We start from the raw sequence: 22,059 nt of genomic DNA on the forward strand, positions 1-22,059 counted from the left end.
TCCCCGCCTCAGATTCCCCGGCTCTGATTCCCTGCCTCAGATTCCCTGCCTCAGATTCCCTGCCTCAGATTCCCTTCATCTGATTCCCTTCATCTGATTCCCTGCCTCTTATTCCCCGCCTCTGATTCCCCACCTCTGATTCCCCGCCTCTGATTCCCCGCCTCTGATTCCCAGCCTCTGATTCCCCGCCTCTGATTCCCCGCCTCTGATTCCCCGCCTCTGATTCCCCGCCTCTGATTCCCCGCCTCTGATTCCCTGCCTCAGATTCCCTGCCTCAGATTCCCCGCCTCAGATTCCCCGCCTCAGATTCCCCGCCTCAGATTCCCTGCTTCAGATTCCCCGCCTCAGATTCCCTGCCTCAGATTCCCTGCCGCAGATTCCCTGCCGCAGATTCCCTTCATCTGATTCCCTGCCTCAGGTTCCCTGCCTCAGATTCCCTGCCTCTGATTCCCCGCCTCTGATTCCCCGCATCTGATTCCCCGCCTCAGATTCCCTGCCTCAGATTCCCTGCCTCAGATTCCCTGCCTCTAATTCCCCGCCTCTGATTCCCCACCTCAGATTCCCCGGCTCTGATTCCCTGCCTCAGATTCCCTGCCCAGATTCCCTGCCTCAGATTCCCTTCAACTGATTCCCTTCATCTGATTCCCTGCCTCTTATTCCCCGCCTCGGATTCCCCGCCACTGATTCCCCGCCTCAGATTCCGCTCCTCAGATTCCCCGCCTCAAATTCCCCGCCTCAGATTCCCTGCCTCAGATTCCCTTCATCTGATTCCCTTCATCTGATTCCCTGCCTCTAATTCCCCGCCTCTGATTCCCCGCCTTTGATTCCCCGCCTCTGATTCCCCGCCTCTGATTCCCCGCCTCTGATTCCCTGCCTCTGATTCCCCGCATCTGATTCCCCGCCTCAGATTCCCTGCCTCAGATTCCCCGCCTCAGATTCCCCGCCTCAGTTACCCCGTCTCAGATTCCCCACCTCAGATTTCCTGCCTCAGATTCCCTGCCTCAGATTCCCTGCCTCAGATTCCCTTCATCTGATTCCCTTCATCTGATTCCCTGCCTCTGATTCCCTTCATCTGATACCCTGCCTCTTATTCCTCGCCTCTGATTCCCCGCCTCTGATTCCCCACCTCTAATCCCCCACCTCTGATTCCCCGCCTCTGATTCCCCGCCTCAGATTCCCTGCCTCAGATTCCCTGCCTCAGATTCCCGTCATTTGATTCCTTTCATCTGATTCCCTGCCTCTTATTCCCCGCCTCTGATTCCCCGCCTCTTATTCCCCGCCTCTGATTCCCCGCCTCTGATTCCCCGCCTCTGATTTCCCGCCTCAGATTCCCTGCCTCAGATACCCTGCCTCAGATTCCCTGCCTCTGATTCCCCGCATCTGATTCCGCGCCTCTGATTCCCCGCCTCTGATTCCCCGCCTCTGATTCCCCGCCTCTGATTCCCCGCCTCAGATTCCCCGGCTCTGATTCCCTGCCTCAGGTTCCCTGCCTCAGATTCCCTTCATCTGATTCCCTTCATCTGATCCCTGCCTCTTATTCCCCGCCTCTGATTCCCCGCCTCTGATTCCCCGCCTCTCATTCCCCGCCTCTGATTACCCGCCTCTGATTCCCAGCCTCAGATTCCCCGGCTCTGATTCCCTGCCTCAGATTCCCTGCCTCAGATTCCCTGCCTCAGATTCCCTTCATCTGATTCCCTTCATCTGATTCCCTGCCTCTTATTCCCCGCCTCTGATTCCCCGCCTCTGATTCCCCGCCTCTTATTCCCCGCCTCTGATTCCCAGCCTCTGATTCCCCGCCTCTGATTCCCCGCCTCTGATTCCCCGCCTCTGATTCCCCGCCTCTGATTCCCCGCCGCTGATTCCCTGCCTCAGATTCCCTGCCTCAGATTCCCCGCCTCAGATTCCCCGCCTCAGATTCCCCGCCTCAGATTCCCCGCCTCAGATTCCCCGCCTCAGATTCCCTGCCTCAGATTCCCTGCCGCAGATTCCCTGCCGCAGATTCCCTTCATCTGATTCCCTGCCTCAGGTTCCCTGCCTCAGATTCCCTGCCTCTGATTCCCCGCCTCTGATTCCCCGCATCTGATTCCCCGCCTCAGATTCCCTGCCTCAGATTCCCTGCCTCAGATTCCCTGCCTCTAATTCCCCGCCTCTGATTCCCCACCTCAGATTCCCCTGCTCTGATTCCCTGCCTCAGATTCCCTGCCTCAGATTCCCTGCCTCAGATTCCCTTCAACTGATTCCCTTCATCAGATTCCCTGCCTCTTATTCCCCGCCTCTGATTCCCCGCCTCTGATTTACCGCCTCTAATTCCCCGCCTCTGATTCCCCGCCTCGGATTCCCCGCCTCAGATTCCCTGCCTCAGATTCCCTGCCTCAGATTCCCTGCCTCTGATACCCCGCCTCTGATTCCCCTCCTCTGATTCCCCACCTCTGATTCCCCGCCTCTGATTCGCCAGCTATGATTCCCCGCCTTTGATTCCCCGCGTCTGATTCCCTGCCTCTGATTCCCCGCCTCTGATTCCACATCTCTGATTCACCACCTCTGATTCCCCGTGTCTGATTCCCCGCCTCTGATTCCCCATCTCTGATTCCCCATCTCTTTTTCCCCAATTCTGATTCCCCGCCTCTGATTCCCCAGCTCTGATTCCCAACCTCTGATTCCCCACCTCTGATTTCCCATATTGATTCCCTGCCTCTGATTCCCCGCCTCTGATTCCCCAACTCTGATTCCCCGCCTCTGATTCCCCAGCTCTGATTCCCCGCCTCTGATTCCCCGTGTTTGATTCCCTGCCATTGATTCCAGGCCTCTGATTCCCCATCTCTGATTCACCGCCTTTGATTCGCCACCTCTGATTCCCCATATCTGATTCCCCGCCTCTGTTTCCCCGCCTCTGATTCCCCGCCTCTGATTCCCCATATCTCATTCCCCGCCTCTGAATCCCCATCTCTGATTCCCGGACTCTGATTCCCCACATCTGATTCCCGGCATCTTATTCCCGGCCTCTTATTCCCGGCATCTGATTCCGGCCTCTGATTCCCGGCCTCTGATTCCCTGCTTCTGATTCTGATTCCCTGCCTCTGATTCCCCATCTCTGATTCCGCACATCTGATTCCCAGCCTCTGATTCCCCACCTGTGATTCCCCATATCTGATTCCCCGCCTCTGTTTCCCCGACTCTGATTCCCCGCCTCTGTTTCCCAATATCTAAGTCCCCGCCTCTGATTCCCCAACTCTGATTCCCCACCTCTGATTCCCCACCTCTGATTCCCCGCCTCTGATTCCCCGCATCTGATTCCCTGCATCTGATTCCAAGCCTCTGATTCCCTGCCTCTGATTCCCAACCTCTGATTCCCCACCTCTGATTCCCCATATCTGATTACCCGCCTCTGTTTCCCCGCCTCTGATTCCCCGCCTCTGTTTCCCCACATCAGATTCCCGGCCTCTGATTCCCCGCCTCTGAATCCCCGCCTCTGATTCCCTGCCTCTGATTCCCCATCTCCGATTCCGCACAACTGATTCCCTGCCTCTGATTCCCCGCCTCTGATTCCCCGCCTCTGATTCACTGCCTCTGATTCCCAACATCTGATTCCCCACCTCTGATTCCCCATATCTGATTCCCCTCCTCTGTTTCCCGGCCTCTGATTCCCCTCCTCTGATTCCCCAACTCTAATTCCCCGCCTCTGACTCCCCAGCTCTGATTCCCCGTGTTTGATTCCCTACCTCTGAGTCCCTGCCCTGATTCCCCATCTCTGTTTCACCGCCTTTGATTCGCCATCTCTGATTCCCCATATCTGATTCCCCGCATCTGTTTCCCCGCCTCTGATTCCCTGCCTCTGATTCCCAACCTCTGATTCCACACCTCTGATTCCCCATTTCTGATTCCCCGCCTCTGTTTCCCCGCCTCTGATTCCCGGCCCCTGTTTCCCCATATCTGATTCCCCGCCTCTGATTCCCCGACTCTGATTCCCCGCCTTTAATTACCCATGTCTGATTCACCGCCTCTGATTCCCCACCTCTGATTCCCCATCTCTGATTCCGCACATCCGATTCCCTGCCTCTGATTCCCCGCCCCTGATTCCCCGCCTCTGATTCCCCAGCTCTGATTCCCTGCCTCTGATTCCCCGCGTTCTATTCCCTGCCTCTGATTCCCCGCCTGTGATTCCCCATCTCTGATTCACCACCTCTGATTCCCCACATCTGATTCCCCATATCTAATTCCCCGCCTCTGTTTGCCCGCCTCTGATTCCCCGCATCTATTTCCCCATATCTGATTCCCCACCTCTGAATCCCCAACTCTGATTCCCTGCCTTTGATTCCCCAGCTCTGATTCCCCGCCTTTGATTCCCCCCGTCTGATTCCCAGCCTCTGAATCCCCGTGTCTGATATCCTGCCTCTGATTCCCCGCCTCTGATTCCCCATCTCAGATTCACCGCCTCTGATTCCCCATCTCTGATTCCGCACATCCGATTCCCTGCCTCAGATTCCCCGACTCTGATTCCCCACCTCTGATTCCCCAGCTCTGATACCCCGCCTCTGATTCCCCAACTCTGATTCCCCGCCTCTGATAACCCAGCTCTGATTCCCCGCCTCTGATTCCCCGTGTTTGATTCCCTGCCTCTGATTCCCCGCCTCTGATTCCCCATGTCTGATTCACCGCCTTTGATTCGCCACCTCTGATTCCCCATATCTGATTCCTCACCTCTGTTTCCCAGCCTGTGATTCCCCGCCTCTGATTCCCCATATCTCACTCCCCGCCTCTGATTCCCCATCTCTGATTCCCGGCCTCTTATTCCCGGCATCTGATTCCGGTCTGATTCCCGGCCTCTGATTCCCTGCTTCTGATTCTGATTCCCTGCCTCTGATTCCCCATTTCTGATTCCGCACATCTAATTCCCTGCCTCTGATTCCCCACCTCTGATTCCCCATATCTGATTCCCCGCCTCTGTTTCCCCGCCTCTGATTCCCCGCCTCTGTTTCCCCATATCTAAGTCCCCGCCTCTGAATCCCCAACTCTGATTCCCTGTCTCTAATTTCCCAGCTCTGATTCCCCGCCTCTGATTCCCCGTGTCTGATTTCCTGCCTCTGATTCCCCGCCTCTGATTACCCATGTCTGATTCACCGCCTCTGATTCCCCACCTCTGATTCCCCATCTCTGATTCCGCACATCCGATTCCCTGCCTCTGATTCCCCGCCTCTGATTCACTGCCTCTGATTCCCCAGCTCTGATTCCCCGCCTCTGATTTCCCGCGTCTTATTCCCTGCTTCTGATTCTGATTCCCTGCCTCTGATTCCCCACCTCTGATTCCCCATATCTGATTCCCTGCCTCTGTTTCCCCGCCTCTGATTCCCCGCCTCTGTTTCCCCATATCTAAGTCCCCGCTTCTGATTCCCCAACTCTGATTCCCCACCTCTGATTCCCCAGCTCTGATTCCCCGCCTCTGATTACCCATGTCTGATTCACCGCCTCTGATTCCCCACCACTGTTTCCCCATATCTGATTCCCCGCCTCTATTTGCCCGCCTCTGATTCCCCGCCTCTATTTCCCCATATCTGATTCCCCACCTCTGAATCCCCAACTCTGATTCCCTGCCTTTGATTCCCCAGCTCTGATTCCCCGCCTTTGATTCCCCCCGTCTGATTCCCAGCCTCTGAATCCCCGTGTCTGATATCCTGCCTCTGATTCCCCGCCTCTGATTCCCCATCTCAGATTCACCGCCTCTGATTCCCCATCTCTGATTCCGCACATCCGATTCCCTGCCTCAGATTCCCCGACTCTGATTCCCCACCTCTGATTCCCCAGCTCTGATACCCCGCCTCTGATTCCCCAACTCTGATTCCCCGCCTCTGATAATCCAGCTCTGATTCCCCGCCTCTGATTCCCCGTGTTTGATTCCCTGCCTCTGATTCCCCGCCTCTGATTCCCCATGTCTGATTCACCACCTTTGATTCGCCACCTCTGATTCCCCATATCTGATTCCTCACCTCTGTTTCCCCGCCTGTGATTCCCCGCCTCTGATTCCCCATATCTCACTCCCCGCCTCTGATTCCCCATCTCTGATTCCCGGCCTCTTATTCCCGGCATCTGATTCCGGCCTCTGATTCCCGGCCTCTGATTCCCTGCTTCTGATTCTGATTCCCTGCCTCTGATTCCCCATTTCTGATTCCGCACATCTAATACCCTGCCTCTGATTCCCCACCTCTGATTCCCCATATCTGATTCCCCGCCTCTGTTTCCCCGCCTCTGATTCCCCGCCTCTGTTTCCCCATATCTAAGTCCCCGCCTCTGAATCCCCAACTCTGATTCCCTGTCTCTAATTTCCCAGCTCTGATTCCCCGCCTCTGATTCCCCGTGTCTGATTTCCTGCCTCTGATTCCCCGCCTCTGATTACCCATGTCTGATTCACCGCCTCTGATTCCCCACCTCTGATTCCCCATCTCTGATTCCGCACATCCGATTCCCTGCCTCTGATTCCCCGCCTCTGATTCACTGCCTCTGATTCCCCAGCTCTGATTCCCCGCCTCTGATTTCCCGCGTCTTATTCCCTGCTTCTGATTCTGATTCCCTGCCTCTGATTCCCCACCTCTGATTCCCCATATCTGATTCCCTGCCTCTGTTTCCCCGCCTCTGATTCCCCGCCTCTGTTTCCCCATATCTAAGTCCCCGCTTCTGATTCCCCAACTCTGATTCCCCACCTCTGATTCCCCAGCTCTGATTCCCCGCCTCTGATTACCCATGTCTGATTCACCGCCTCTGATTCCCCACCACTGTTTCCCCATATCTGATTCCCCGCCTCTATTTGCCCGCCTCTGATTCCCCACCTCTGTTTCCCCATATCTGATTCCCCGCCTCTGAATCCCCAACTCTGATTCCCTGCATCTAATTCCCCAGCTCTGATTCCCCATCTCTTTTTCCCCAATTCTGATTCCCCGCCTCTGATTCCCCAGCTCTGATTCCCAACCTTTGATTCCCCACCTCTGATTTCCCATATTGATTCCCTGCCTCTGATTCCCCGCCTCTGATTCCCCAACTCTGATTCCCCGCCTCTGATTCCCCAGCTCTGATTCCCCGCCTCTGATTCCCCGTGTTTGATTCCCTGCCATTGATTCCAGGCCTCTGATTCCCCATCTCTGATTCACCGCCTTTTATTCGCCACCTCTGATTCCCCATATCTGATACCCCGCCTCTGTTTCCCCGCCTCTGATTCCCCGCCTCTGATTCCCCATATCTCATTCCCCGCCTCTGAATCCCCATCTCTGATTCCCGGACTCTGATTCCCCACATCTGATTCCCGGCATCTTATTCCCGGCCTCTTATTCCCGGCATCTGATTCCGGCCTCTGATTCCCGGCCTCTGATTCCCTGCTTCTGATTCTGATTCCCTGCCTCTGATTCCCCATCTCTGATTCCGCACATCTGATTCCCTGCCTCTGATTCCCCACCTCTGATTCCCCATATCTGATTCCCCGCCTCTGTTTCCCCGACTCTGATTCCCCGCCTCTGTTTCCCAATATCTAAGTCCCCGCCTCTGATTCCCCAACTCTGATTCCCCACCTCTGATTCCCCAGCTCTGATTCCCCGCCTCTGATTCCCCGCATCTGATTCCCTGCATCTGATTCCAAGCCTCTGATTCCCTGCCTCTGATTCCCAACCTCTGATTCCCCACCTCTGATTCCCCATATCTGATTCCCCGCCTCTGTTTCCCCGCCTCTGATTCCCCGCCTCTGTTTCCCCACATCAGATTCCCGGCCTCTGATTCCCCGCCTCTGATTCCCCGCCTCTGATTCCCTGCCTCTGATTCCCCATCTCCGATTCCGCACCTCTGATTCCCTGCCTCTGATTCCCCGCCTCTGATTCTCCGCCTCTGATTCACTGCCTCTGATTCCCAACATCTGATTCCCCACCTCTGATTCCCCATATCTGATTCCCCTCCTTTGTTTCCCGGCCTCTGATTCCCCTCCTCTGATTCCCCAACTCTAATTCCCCGCCTCTGACTCCCCAGCTCTGATTCCCCGTGTTTGATTCCCTACCTCTGATTCCCTGCCCTGATTCCCCATCTCTGTTTCACCGCCTTTGATTCGCCACCTCTGATTCCCCATATCTGATTCCCTGCCTCTGATTCCCCGCCCCTGATTCACCGCCTCTGATTACCCATGTCTGATTCACCGCCTCTGATTCCCCACCTCTGATTCCCCATCTCTGATTCCGCACATCCGATTCCCTGCCTCTGATTCCCCGCCCCTGATTCACCGCCTCTGATTCCCGGCCTCTGATTTCCCATCTCTGATTCCCTGCCACTGATACCCCGCCCCTGATTCCCCACCTCTGATTCCCCATATCTGATTCCCCGCCTCTGTTTCCCCGCCTCTGATTCCCCGCCTCTGATTCCCCATATCTGATTCCCCGCCTCTGATTCCCCAACTCTGATTCCCCGCCTCTGATTCCCCAGCTCAAGAATCCCCGCCTCTGATTCCCCGCGTCTGATTACCGGCCTCTGATTCCCCGCCTCTGATTCCCCATCTCTGATTCACAACTTCTGATTCCCCACCTCTGATTCCCCATATCTGATTCCCTGCCTCTGTTTCCCCGCCTCTGATTCCCCACCTCTGATTCCCCACCTCTGATTCGCCAGCTATGATTCCCCGCATCTGATTCCCCGCGTCTGATTCCCTGCATCTGATTCCAAGCCTCTGATTCCCTGCCTCTGATTCGCAACCTCTGATTCCCCACCTCTGATTCCCCATATCTGATTCCCCGCCTCTGTTTCCCCGCCTCTGATTCCCCATCTCCGATTCCGCACATCTGATTCCCTGCCTCTGATTCCCCGCCTCTGATTCCCCGCCTCTGGTTCCCTGCCTCTGATTTCCAACATCTGATTCCCCACCTCTGATTCCCCATATCTGATTCCCCGCCTCTGTTTCCCGGCCTCTGATTCCCCTCCTCTGATTCCCCAACTCTAATTCCCCGCCTCTGATTCCCCAGCTCTGATTCCCCGTGTTTGATTCCCTGCCTCTAATTCCCCGCCCCTGATTCCCCACCTCTGATTCCCCAAATCTGATTGCCCTCCTCTGTTTCCCCGCCTCTGATTCCCCACCTCTGATTCCCCATATCTGATTCCCCGCCTCTGATTCACCAACTCTGATTCCCCGCCTCTGATTCCCCAGCTCAAGAATCCCCGCCTCTGATTCCCCGCGTCTGATTACCGGCCTCTGATTCCCCGCCTCTGATTCCCCATCTCTGATTCACAACTTCTGATTCCCCACCTCTCATTCCCCATATCTGATTCCCCGCCTCTGTTTCCCCGCCTCTGATTCCCCACCTCTGATTCCCAATATCTGATTCCCCGCCTCTGATTCCCCACCTCTGATTCCCAGCCTCTGATTCGCCAGCTATGATTCCCCGCCTCTGATTCCCGGCGTCTGATTCCCTGCCTCTGATTCCCCGCCTCTGATTCCACATCTCTGATTCACCACCTCTGATTCCCCGTGTCTGATTCCCCGCCTCTGATTCCCCATCTCTGATTCCCCATCTCTTTTTCCACAATTCTGATTCCCCGCCTCTGATTCCCCAGCTCTGATTTCCCATATTGATTCCCTGCCTCTGATTCCCCGCCTCTGATTCCCCGTGTTTGATTCCCTGCCATTGATTCCAGGCCTCTGATTCCCCATCTCTGATTCACCGCCTTTGATTCGCCACCTCTGATTCCCCATATCTGATTCCCCGCCTCTGTTTCCCCGCCTCTGATTCCCCGCCTCTGATTCCCCATATCTCATTCCCCGCCTCTGAATCCCCATCTCTGATTCCCGGACTCTGATTCCAAACATCTGATTCCCGGCATCTTATTCCCGGCCTCTTATTCCCGGCATCTGATTCCGGCCTCTGATTCCCTGCCTCTGATTCCCTGCTTCTGATTCTGATTCCCTGCCTCTGATTCCCCATCTCTGATTCCGCACATCTGATTCCCTGCCTCTGATTCCCCACCTCTGATTCCCCATATCTGATTCCCCGCCTCTGTTTCCCCGCCTCTGATTCCCCGCCTCTGTTTCCCAATATCTAAGTCCCCGCCTCTGATTCCCCAACTCTGATTCCCCACCTCTGATTCCCCAGCTCCGATTCCCCGCCTCTGATTCCCCGCATCTGATTCCCTGCATCTGATTCCAAGGCTCTGATTCCCTGCCTCTGATTCCCAACCTCTGATTCCCCACCTCTGATTCCCCATATCTGATTCCCCGCCTCTGTTTCCCCGCCTCTGATTCCCCGCCTCTGTTTCCCCACATCTGATTCCCGGCCTCTGATTACCCGCCTCTGATTCCCCGCCTCTGATTCCCTGCCTCTGATTCCCCATCTCCGATTCCACACATCTGATTCCCTGCCTCTGATTCCCCGCCTCTGATTCCCCGCCTCTGATTCTCTGCCTCTGATTCCCAATATCTGATTCCCCACCTCTGATTCCCCATATCTGATTCCCCTCCTCTGTTTCCCGGCCTCTGATTCCCCTCCTCTGATTCCCCAACTCTAATTCCCCGCCTCTGACTCCCCAGCTCTGATTCCCCGTGTTTGATTCCCTACCTCTGATTCCCTGCCCTGATTCCCCATCTCTGTTTCACCGCCTTTGATTCGCCACCTCTGATTCCCCATATCTGATTCCCCGCCTCTGTTTCCCCACCTCTGATTCCCTGCCTCTGATTCCCAACCTATGATTCCACACCTCTGATTCCCCATATCTGATTCCCCGCCTCTGTTTCCCCGCCTCTGATTCCCGGCCCCTGTTTCCCCATATCTGATTCCCCGCCTCTGATTCCCCGACTCTGATTCCCCGCCTCTGATTACCCATGTCTGATTCACCGCCTCTGATTCCCCACCTCTGATTCCCCATCTCTGATTCCACACATCCGATTCCCTGCCTCTGATTCCCCGCCCCTGATTCCCCGCCTCTGATTCCCCAGCTCTGATTCCCTGCCTCTGATTCCCCGCGTTCTATTCCCTGCCTCTGATTCCCCGCCTGTGATTCCACATCTCTGATTCACCACCTCTGATTCCCCACATCTGATTCCCCATATCTAATTCCCCGCCTCTGTTTGCCCGCCTCTGATTCCCCGCCTCTGTTTCCCCATATCTGATTCCCCACCTCTGAATCCCAAACTCTGATTCCCTGCCTCTGATTCCCCAGCTCTGATTCCCCGCCTTTGATTCCCCCCGTCTGATTCCCAGCCTCTGAATCCCCGTGTCTGATATCCTGCCTCTGATTCCCCGCCTCTGATTCCCCATCTCAGATTCACCGCCTCTGATTCCCCACCTCTGATTCCCCATCTCTGATTCCGCACATCCGATTCCCTGCCTCTGATTCCCCGCCCCTGATTCACCGCCTCTGATTCCCGGCCTCTGATTTCCCGTCTCTGATTCCCTGCCACTGATACCCCGCCCCTGATTCCCCACCTCTGATTCCCCATATCTGATTCCCCGCCTCTGTTTCCCCGCCTCTGATTCCCCGCCTCTGATTCCCCATATCTGATTCCCCGCCTCAGATTCCCCAGCTCAAGAATCCCCGCCTCTGATTCCCCGCGTCTGATTACCGGCCTCTGATTCCCCGCCTCTGATTCCCCATCTCTGATTCACAACTTCAGATTCCCCACCTCTGATTCCCCATATCTGATTCCCTGCCTCTGTTTCCCCGCCTCTGATTCCCCACCTCTGATTCCCCACCTCTGATTCGCCAGCTATGATTCCCCGCATCTGATTCCCCGCGTCTGATTCCCTGCATCTGATTCCAAGCCTCTGATTCCCTGCCTCTGATTCGCAACCTCTGATTCCCCACCTCTGATTCCCCATATCTGATTCCCCGCCTCTGTTTCCCCGCCTCTGATTCCCCATCTCCGATTCCGCACATCTGATTCCCTGCCTCTGATTCCCCGCCTCTGATTCCCCGCCTCTGGTTCCCTGCCTCTGATTTCCAACATCTGATTCCCCACCTCTGATTCCCCATATCTGATTCCCCGCCTCTGTTTCCCGGCCTCTGATTCCCCTCCTCTGATTCCCCAACTCTAATTCCCCGCCTCTGATTCCCCAGCTCTGATTCCCCGTGTTTGATTCCCTGCCTCTAATTCCCCGCCCCTGATTCCCCACCTCTGATTCCCCAAATCTGATTGCCCTCCTCTGTTTCCCCGCCTCTGATTCCCCACCTCTGATTCCCCATATCTGATTCCCCGCCTCTGATTCACCAACTCTGATTCCCCGCCTCTGATTCCCCAGCTCAAGAATCCCCGCCTCTGATTCCCCGCGTCTGATTACCGGCCTCTGATTCCCCGCCTCTGATTCCCCATCTCTGATTCACAACTTCTGATTCCCCACCTCTCATTCCCCATATCTGATTCCCCGCCTCTGTTTCCCCGCCTCTGATTCCCCACCTCTGATTCCCAATATCTGATTCCCCGCCTCAGATTCCCCACCTCTGATTCCCAGCCTCTGATTCGCCAGCTATGATTCCCCGCCTCTGTTTCCCCACATCAGATTCCCGGCCTCTGATTCCCCGCCTCTGATTCCCCGCCTCTGATTCCCTGCCTCTGATTCCCCATCTCCGATTCCGCACCTCTGATTCCCTGCCTCTGATTCCCCGCCTCTGATTCCCCGCCTCTGATTCACTGCCTCTGATTCCCAACATCTGATTCCCCACCTCTGATTCCCCATATCTGATTCCCCTCCTCTGTTTCCCGGCCTCTGATTCCCCTCCTCTGATTCCCCAACTCTAATTCCCCGCCTCTGACTCCCCAGCTCAGATTCCCCGTGTTTGATTCCCTACCTCTGATTCCCTGCCCTGATTCCCCATCTCTGTTTCACCGCCTTTGATTCGCCACCTCTGATTCCCCATATCTGATTCCCCGCCTCTGTTTCCCCGCCTCTGATTCCCTGCCTCTGATTCCCAACCTCTGATTCCACACCTCTGATTCCCCATATCTGATTCCCCGCCTCTGTTTCCCCGCCTCTGATTCCCGGCCCCTGTTTCCCCATATCTGATTCCCCGCCTCTGATTCCCCGACTCTGATACCCCGCCTCTGATTACCCATGTCTGATTCACCGCCTCTGATTCCCCACCTCTGATTCCCCATCTCTGATTCCGCACATCCGATTCCCTGCCTCTGATTCCCCGCCCCTGATTCCCCGCCTCTGATTCCCCAGCTCTGATTCCCTGCCTCTGATTCCCCGCGTTCTATTCCCTGCCTCTGATTCCCCGCCTGTGATTCCCCATCTCTGATTCACCACCTCTGATTCCCCACATCTGATTCCCCATATCTAATTCCCCGCCTCTGTTTGCCCGCCTCTGATTCCCCGCCTCTGTTTCCCCATATCTGATTCCCCACCTCTGAATCCCCAACTCTGATTCCCTGCCTCTGATTCCCCAGCTCTGATTCCCCGCCTCTGATTCCCCGTGTTTGATTCCCTGCCTCTGATTCCCCGCCTCTGATTCCCCATGTCTGATTCACCGCCTTTGATTCGCCACCTCTGATTCCCCATATCTGATTCCTCACCTCTGTTTCCCCGCCTGTGATTCCCCGCCTCTGATTCCCCATATCTCACTCCCCGCCTCTGATTCCCCATCTCTTATTCCCGGCCTCTTATTCCCGGCATCTGATTCCGGCCTCTGATTCCCGGCCTCTGATTCCCTGCTTCTGATTCTGATTCCCTGCCTCTGATTCCCCATTTCTGATTCCGCACATCTAATTCCCTGCCTCTGATTCCCCACCTCTGATTCCCCATATCTGATTCCCCGCCTCTGTTTCCCCACCTCTGATTCCCCGCCTCTGTTTCCCCATATCTAAGTCCCCGCCTCTGAATCCCCAACTCTGATTCCCTGCCTCTAATTTCCCAGCTCTGATTCCCCGCCTCTGATTCCCCGTGTCTGATTTCCTGCCTCTGATTCCCCGCCTCTGATTACCCATGTCTGATTCACCGCCTCTGATTCCCCACCTCTGATTCCCCATCTCTGATTCCGCACATCCGATTCCCTGCCTCTGATTCCCCGCCTCTGATTCACTGCCTCTGATTCCCCAGCTCTGATTCCCCACCTCTGATTTCCCGCGTCTTATTCCCTGCTTCTGATTCTGATTCCCTGCCTCTGATTCCCCACCTCTGATTCCCCATATCTGATTCCCTGCCTCTGTTTCCCCGCCTCTGATTCCCCGCCTCTGTTTCCCCATATCTAAGTCCCCGCCTCTGATTCCCCAACTCTGATTCCCCACCTCTGATTCCCCAGCTCTGATTCCCCGCCTCTGATTACCCATGTCTGATTCACCGCCTCTGATTCCCCGCCACTGTTTCCCCATATCTGATTCCCCGCCTCTATTTGCCCGCCTCTGATTCCCCACCTCTGTTTCCCCATATCTGATTCCCCGCCTCTGAATCCCCAACTCTGATTCCCTGCATCTAATTCCCCAGCTCTGATTCCCCGCCTCTGATTCCCCGCCTCTGATTCCCCGCCTCTGTTTCCCAATATCTAAGTCCCCGCCTCTGATTCCCCAACTCTGATTCCCCACCTCTGATTCCCCAGCTCCGATTCCCCGCCTCTGATTCCCCGCATCTGATTCCCTGCATCTGATTCCAAGCCTCTGATTCCCTGCCTCTGATTCCCAACCTCTGATTCCCCACCTCTGATTCCCCATATCTGATTCCCCGCCTCTGTTTCCCCGCCTCTGATTCCCCGCCTCTGTTTCCCCACATCTGATTCCCGGCCTCTGATTCCCCGCCTCTGATTCCCCGCCTCTGATTCCCTGCCTCTGATTCCCCATCTCCGATTCCGCACATCTGATTCCCTGCCTCTGATTCCCCGCCTCTGATTCCCCGCCTCTGATTCTCTGCCTCTGATTCCCAATATCTGATTCCCCACCTCTGATTCACCATATCTGATTCCCCTCCTCTGTTTCCCGGCCTCTGATTCCCCTCCTCTGATTCCCCAACTCTAATTCCCTGCCTCTGACTCCCCAGCTCTGATTCCCCGTGTTTGATTCCCTACCTCTGATTCCCTGCCCTGATTCCCCATCTCTGTTTCACCGCCTTTGATTCGCCACCTCTGATTCCCCATATCTGATTCCCCGCCTCTGTTTCCCCACCTCTGATTCCCTGCCTCTGATTCCCAACCTCTGATTCCACACCTCTGATTCCCCATATCTGATTCCCCGCCTCTGTTTCCCCGCCTCTGATTCCCGGCCCCTGTTTCCCCATATCTGATTCCCCGCCTCTGATTCCCCGACTCTGATTCCCCGCCTCTGATTACCCATGTCTGATTCACCGCCTCTGATTCCCCACCTCTGATTCCCCATCTCTTATTCCGCACATCCGATTCCCTGCCTCTGATTCCCCGCCCCTGATTCCCCGCCTCTGATTCCCCAGCTCTGATTCCCTGCCTCTGATTCCCCGCGTTCTATTCCCTGCCTCTGATTCCCCGCCTGTGATTCCACATCTCTGATTCACCACCTCTGATTCCCCACATCTGATTCCCCATATCTAATTCCCCGCCTCTGTTTGCCCGCCTCTGATTCCCCGCCTCTGTTTCCCCATATCTGATTCCCCACCTCTGAATCCCAAACTCTGATTCCCTGCCTCTGATTCCCCAGCTCTGATTCCCCGCCTTTGATTCCCCCCGTCTGATTCCCAGCCTCTGAATCCCCGTGTCTGATATCCTGCCTCTGATTCCCCGCCTCTGATTCCCCATCTCAGATTCACCGCCTCTGATTCCCCACCTCTGATTCCCCATCTCTGATTCCGCACATCCGATTCCCTGCCTCTGATTCCCCGCCCCTGATTCACCGCCTCTGATTCCCGGCCTCTGATTTCCCGTCTCTGATTCCCTGCCAGTGATACCCCGCCCCTGATTCCCCACCTCTGATTCCCCATATCTGATTCCCCGCCTCTGTTTCCCCGCCTCTGATTCCCCGCCTCTGATTCCCCATATCTGATTCCCCGCCTCTGATTCCCCAACTCTGATTCCCTGCCTCTGATTCCCCAGCTCAAGAATCCCCGCCTCTGATTCCCCGCGTCTGATTACCGGCCTCTGATTCCCCGCCTCTGATTCCCCATCTCTGATTCACAACTTCAGATTCCCCACCTCTGATTCCCCATATCTGATTCCCCGCCTCTGTTTCCCCGCCTCTGATTCCCCGCCTCTGATTCCCCATATCTGATTCCCCGCCTCTGATTCCCCAACTCTGATTCCCCGCCTCTGATTCCCCAGCTCAAGAATCCCCGCCTCTGATTCCCCGCGTCTGATTACCGGCCTCTGATTCCCCGCCTCTGATTCCCAATCTCTGATTCACAACTTCAGATTCCCCACCTCTGATTCCCCATATCTGATTCCCTGCCTCTGTTTCCCCGCCTCTGATTCCCCACCTCTGATTCCCCACCTCTGATTCGCCAGCTATGATTCCCCGCATCTGATTCCCCGCGTCTGATTCCCTGCATCTGATTCCAAGCCTCTGATTCCCTGCCTCTGATTCGCAACCTCTGATTCCCCACCTCTGATTCCCCATATCTGATTCCCCGCCTCTGTTTCCCCGCCTCTGATTCCCCATCTCCGATTCCGCACATCTGATTCCCTGCCTCTGATTCCCCGCCTCTGATTCCCCGCCTCTGGTTCCCTGCCTCTGATTTCCAACATCTGATTCCCCACCTCTGATTCCCCATATCTGATTCCCCGCCTCTGTTTCCCGGCCTCTGATTCCCCTCCTCTGATTCCCCAACTCTAATTCCCCGCCTCTGATTCCCCAGCTCTGATTCCCCGTGTTTGATTCCCTGCCTCTAATTCCCCGCCCCTGATTCCCCACCTCTGATTCCCCAAATCTGATTGCCCTCCTCTGTTTCCCCGCCTCTGATTCCCCACCTCTGATTCCCCATATCTGATTCCCCGCCTCTGATTCACCAACTCTGATTCCCCGCCTCTGATTCCCCAGCTCAAGAATCCCCGCCTCTGATTCCCCGCGTCTGATTACCGGCCTCTGATTCCCCGCCTCTGATTCCCCATCTCTGATTCACAACTTCTGATTCCCCACCTCTCATTCCCCATATCTGATTCCCCTCCTCTGTTTCCCCGCCTCTGATTCCCCACCTCTGATTCCCAATATCTGATTCCCCGCCTCTGATTCCCCACCTCTGATTCCCAGCCTCTGATTCGCCAGCTATGATTCCCCGCCTCTGTTTCCCCACATCAGATTCCCGGCCTCTGATTCCCCGCCTCTGATTCCCAGCCTCTGATTCCCTGCCTCTGATTCCCCATCTCCGATTCCGCACCTCTGATTCCCTGTCTCTGATTCCCCGCCTCTGATTCCCCGCCTCTGATTCACTGCCTCTGATTCCCAACATCTGATTCCCCACCTCTGATTCCCCATATCTGATTCCCCTCCTCTGTTTCCCGGCCTCTGATTCCCCTCCTCTGATTCCCCAACTCTAATTCCCTGCCTCTGACTCCCCAGCTCAGATTCCCCGTGTTTGATTCCCTACCTCTGATTCCCTGCCCTGATTCCCCATCTCTGTTTCACCGCCTTTGATTCGCCACCTCTGATTCCCCATATCTGATTCCCCGCCTCTGTTTCCCCGCCTCTGATTCCCTGCCTCTGATTCCCAACCTCTGATTCCACACCTCTGATTCCCCATATCTGATTCCCCGCCTCTGTTTCCCCGCCTCTGATTCCCGGCCCCTGTTTCCCCATATCTGATTCCCCGCCTCTGATTCCCCGACTCTGATACCCCGCCTCTGATTACCCATGTCTGATTCACCGCCTCTGATTCCCCACCTCTGATTCCCCATCTCTGATTCCGCACATCCGATTCCCTGCCTCTGATTCCCCGCCCCTGATTCCCCGCCTCTGATTCCCCAGCTCTGATTCCCTGCCTCTGATTCCCCGCGTTCTATTCCCTGCCTCTGATTCCCCGCCTGTGATTCCCCATCTCTGATTCACCACCTCTGATTCCCCACATCTGATTCCCCATATCTAATTCCCCGCCTCTGTTTGCCCGCCTCTGATTCCCAGCCTCTGTTTCCCCATATCTGATTCCCCACCTCTGAATCCCCAACTCTGATTCCCTGCCTCTGATTCCCCAGCTCTGATTCCCCGCCTCTGATTCCCCGTGTTTGATTCCCTGCCTCTGATTCCCCGCCTCTGATTCCCCATGTCTGATTCACCGCCTTTGATTCGCCACCTCTGATTCCCCATATCTGATTCCTCACCTCTGTTTCCCCGCCTGTGATTCCCCGCCTCTGATTCCCCATATCTCACTCCCCGCCTCTGATTCCCCATCTCTTATTCCCGGCCTCTTATTCCCGGCATCTGATTCCGGCCTCTGATTCCCGGCCTCTGATTCCCTGCTTCTGATTCTGATTCCCTGCCTCTGATTCCCCATTTCTGATTCCGCACATCTAATTCCCTGCCTCTGATTCCCCACCTCTGATTCCCCATATCTGATTCCCCGCCTCTGTTTCCCCACCTCTGATTCCCCACCTCTGTTTCCCCATATCTAAGTCCCCGCCTCTGAATCCCCAACTCTGATTCCCTGCCTCTAATTTCCCAGCTCTGATTCCCCGCCTCTGATTCCCCGTGTCTGATTTCCTGCCTCTGATTCCCCGCCTCTGATTACCCATGTCTGATTCACCGCCTCTGATTCCCCACCTCTGATTCCCCATCTCTGATTCCGCACATCCGATTCCCTGCCTCTGATTCCCCGCCTCTGATTCACTGCCTCTGATTCCCCAGCTCTGATTCCCCACCTCTGATTTCCCGCGTCTTATTCCCTGCTTCTGATTCTGATTCCCTGCCTCTGATTCCCCACCTCTGATTCCCCATATCTGATTCCCTGCCTCTGTTTCCCCGCCTCTGATTCCCCGCCTCTGTTTCCCCATATCTAAGTCCCCGCCTCTGATTCCCCAACTCTGATTCCCCACCTCTGATTCCCCAGCTCTGATTCCCCGCCTCTGATTACCCATGTCTGATTCACCGCCTCTGATTCCCCGCCACTGTTTCCCCATATCTGATTCCCCGCCTCTGATTCCCCAACTCTGATTCCCCACCTCTGATTCCCCAGCTCCGATTCCCCGCCTCTGATTCCCCGCATCTGATTCCCTGCATCTGATTCCAAGCCTCTGATTCCCTGCCTCTGATTCCCAACCTCTGATTCCCCACCTCTGATTCCCCATATCTGATTCCCCGCCTCTGTTTCCCCGCCTCTGATTCCCCGCCTCTGTTTCCCCACATCTGATTCCCGGCCTCTGATTCCCCGCCTCTGATTCCCCGCCTCTGATTCCCTGCCTCTGATTCCCCATCTCCGATTCCGCACATCTGATTCCCTGCCTCTGATTCCCCGCCTCTGATTCCCCGCCTCTGATTCTCTGCCTCTGATTCCCAATATCTGATTCCCCACCTCTGATTCCCCATATCTGATTCCCCTCCTCTGTTTCCCGGCCTCTGATTCCCCTCCTCTGATTCCCCAACTCTAATTCCCCGCCTCTGACTCCCCAGCTCTGATTCCCCGTGTTTGATTCCCTACCTCTGATTCCCTGCCCTGATTCCCCATCTCTGTTTCACCGCCTTTGATTCGCCACCTCTGATTCCCCATATCTGATTCCCCGCCTCTGTTTCCCCACCTCTGATTCCCTGCCTCTGATTCCCAACCTCTGATTCCACACCTCTGATTCCCCATATCTGATTCCCCGCCTCTGTTTCCCCGCCTCTGATTCCCGGCCCCTGTTTCCCCATATCTGATTCCCCGCCTCTGATTCCCCGACTCTGATTCCCCGCCTCTGATTACCCATGTCTGATTCACCGCCTCTGATTCCCCACCTCTGATTCCCCATCTCTGATTCCGCACATCCGATTCCCTGCCTCTGATTCCCCGCCCCTGATTCCCCGCCTCTGATTCCCCAGCTCTGATTCCCTGCCTCTGATTCCCCGCGTTCTATTCCCTGCCTCTGATTCCCCGCCTGTGATTCCACATCTCTGATTCACCACCTCTGATTCCCCACATCTGATTCCCCATATCTAATTCCCCGCCTCTGTTTGCCCGCCTCTGATTCCCCGCCTCTGTTTCCCCATATCTGATTCCCCACCTCTGAATCCCAAACTCTGATTCCCTGCCTCTGATTCCCCAGCTCTGATTCCCCGCCTTTGATTCCCCCCGTCTGATTCCCAGCCTCTGAATCCCCGTGTCTGATATCCTGCCTCTGATTCCCCGCCTCTGATTCCCCATCTCAGATTCACCGCCTCTGATTCCCCACCTCTGATTCCCCATCTCTGATTCCGCACATCCGATTCCCTGCCTCTGATTCCCCGCCCCTGATTCACCGCCTCTGATTCCCGGCCTCTGATTTCCCGTCTCTGATTCCCTGCCACTGATACCCCGCCCCTGATTCCCCACCTCTGATTCCCCATATCTGATTCCCCGCCTCTGTTTCCCCGCCTCTGATTCCCCGCCTCTGATTCCCCATATCTGATTCCCCGCCTCTGATTCCCCAACTCTGATTCCCCGCCTCTGATTCCCCAGCTCAAGAATCCCCGCCTCTGATTCCCTGCGTCTGATTACCGGCCTCTGATTCCCCGCCTCTGATTCCCCATCTCTGATTCACAACTTCAGATTCCCCACCTCTGATTCCCCATATCTGATTCCCCGCCTCTGTTTCCCCGCCTCTGATTCCCCGCCTCTGATTCCCCATATCTGATTCCCCGCCTCTGATTCCCCAACTCTGATTCCCCGCCTCTGATTCCCCAGCTCAAGAATCCCCGCCTCTGATTCCCCGCGTCTGATTACCGGCCTCTGATTCCCCGCCTCTGATTCCCAATCTCTGATTCACAACTTCAGATTCCCCACCTCTGATTCCCCATATCTGATTCCCTGCCTCTGTTTCCCCGCCTCTGATTCCCCACCTCTGATTCCCCACCTCTGATTCGCCAGCTATGATTCCCCGCATCTGATTCCCCGCGTCTGATTCCCTGCATCTGATTCCAAGCCTCTGATTCCCTGCCTCTGATTCGCAACCTCTGATTCCCCACCTCTGATTCCCCATATCTGATTCCCCGCCTCTGTTTCCCCGCCTCTGATTCCCCATCTCCGATTCCGCACATCTGATTCCCTGCCTCTGATTCCCCGCCTCTGATTCCCCGCCTCTGGTTCCCTGCCTCTGATTTCCAACATCTGATTCCCCACCTCTGATTCCCCATATCTGATTCCCCGCCTCTGTTTCCCGGCCTCTGATTCCCCTCCTCTGATTCCCCAACTCTAATTCCCCGCCTCTGATTCCCCAGCTCTGATTCCCCGTGTTTGATTCCCTGCCTCTAATTCCCCGCCCCTGATTCCCCACCTCTGATTCCCCAAATCTGATTGCCCTCCTCTGTTTCCCCGCCTCTGATTCCCCACCTCTGATTCCCCATATCTGATTCCCCGCCTCTGATTCACCAACTCTGATTCCCCGCCTCTGATTCCCCAGCTCAAGAATCCCCGCCTCTGATTCCCCGCGTCTGATTACCGGCCTCTGATTCCCCGCCTCTGATTCCCCATCTCTGATTCACAACTTCTGATTCCCCACCTCTCATTCCCCATATCTGATTCCCCGCCTCTGTTTCCCCGCCTCTGATTCCCCACCTCTGATTCCCAATATCTGATTCCCCGCCTCTGATTCCCCACCTCTGATTCCCAGCCTCTGATTCGCCAGCTATGATTCCCCGCCTCTGTTTCCCCACATCAGATTCCCGGCCTCTGATTCCCCGCCTCTGATTCCCAGCCTCTGATTCCCTGCCTCTGATTCCCCATCTCCGATTCCGCACCTCTGATTCCCTGTCTCTGATTCCCCGCCTCTGATTCCCCGCCTCTGATTCACTGCCTCTGATTCCCAACATCTGATTCCCCACCTCTGATTCCCCATATCTGATTCCCCTCCTCTGTTTCCCGGCCTCTGATTCCCCTCCTCTGATTCCCCAACTCTAATTCCCTGCCTCTGACTCCCCAGCTCAGATTCCCCGTGTTTGATTCCCTACCTCTGATTCCCTGCCCTGATTCCCCATCTCTGTTTCACCGCCTTTGATTCGCCACCTCT

The sequence above is a fragment of the Narcine bancroftii genome, unplaced genomic scaffold (genome assembly GCF_036971445.1).
Source record: "Narcine bancroftii isolate sNarBan1 unplaced genomic scaffold, sNarBan1.hap1 Scaffold_160, whole genome shotgun sequence".
NCBI lineage: Eukaryota > Metazoa > Chordata > Chondrichthyes > Torpediniformes > Narcinidae > Narcine > Narcine bancroftii.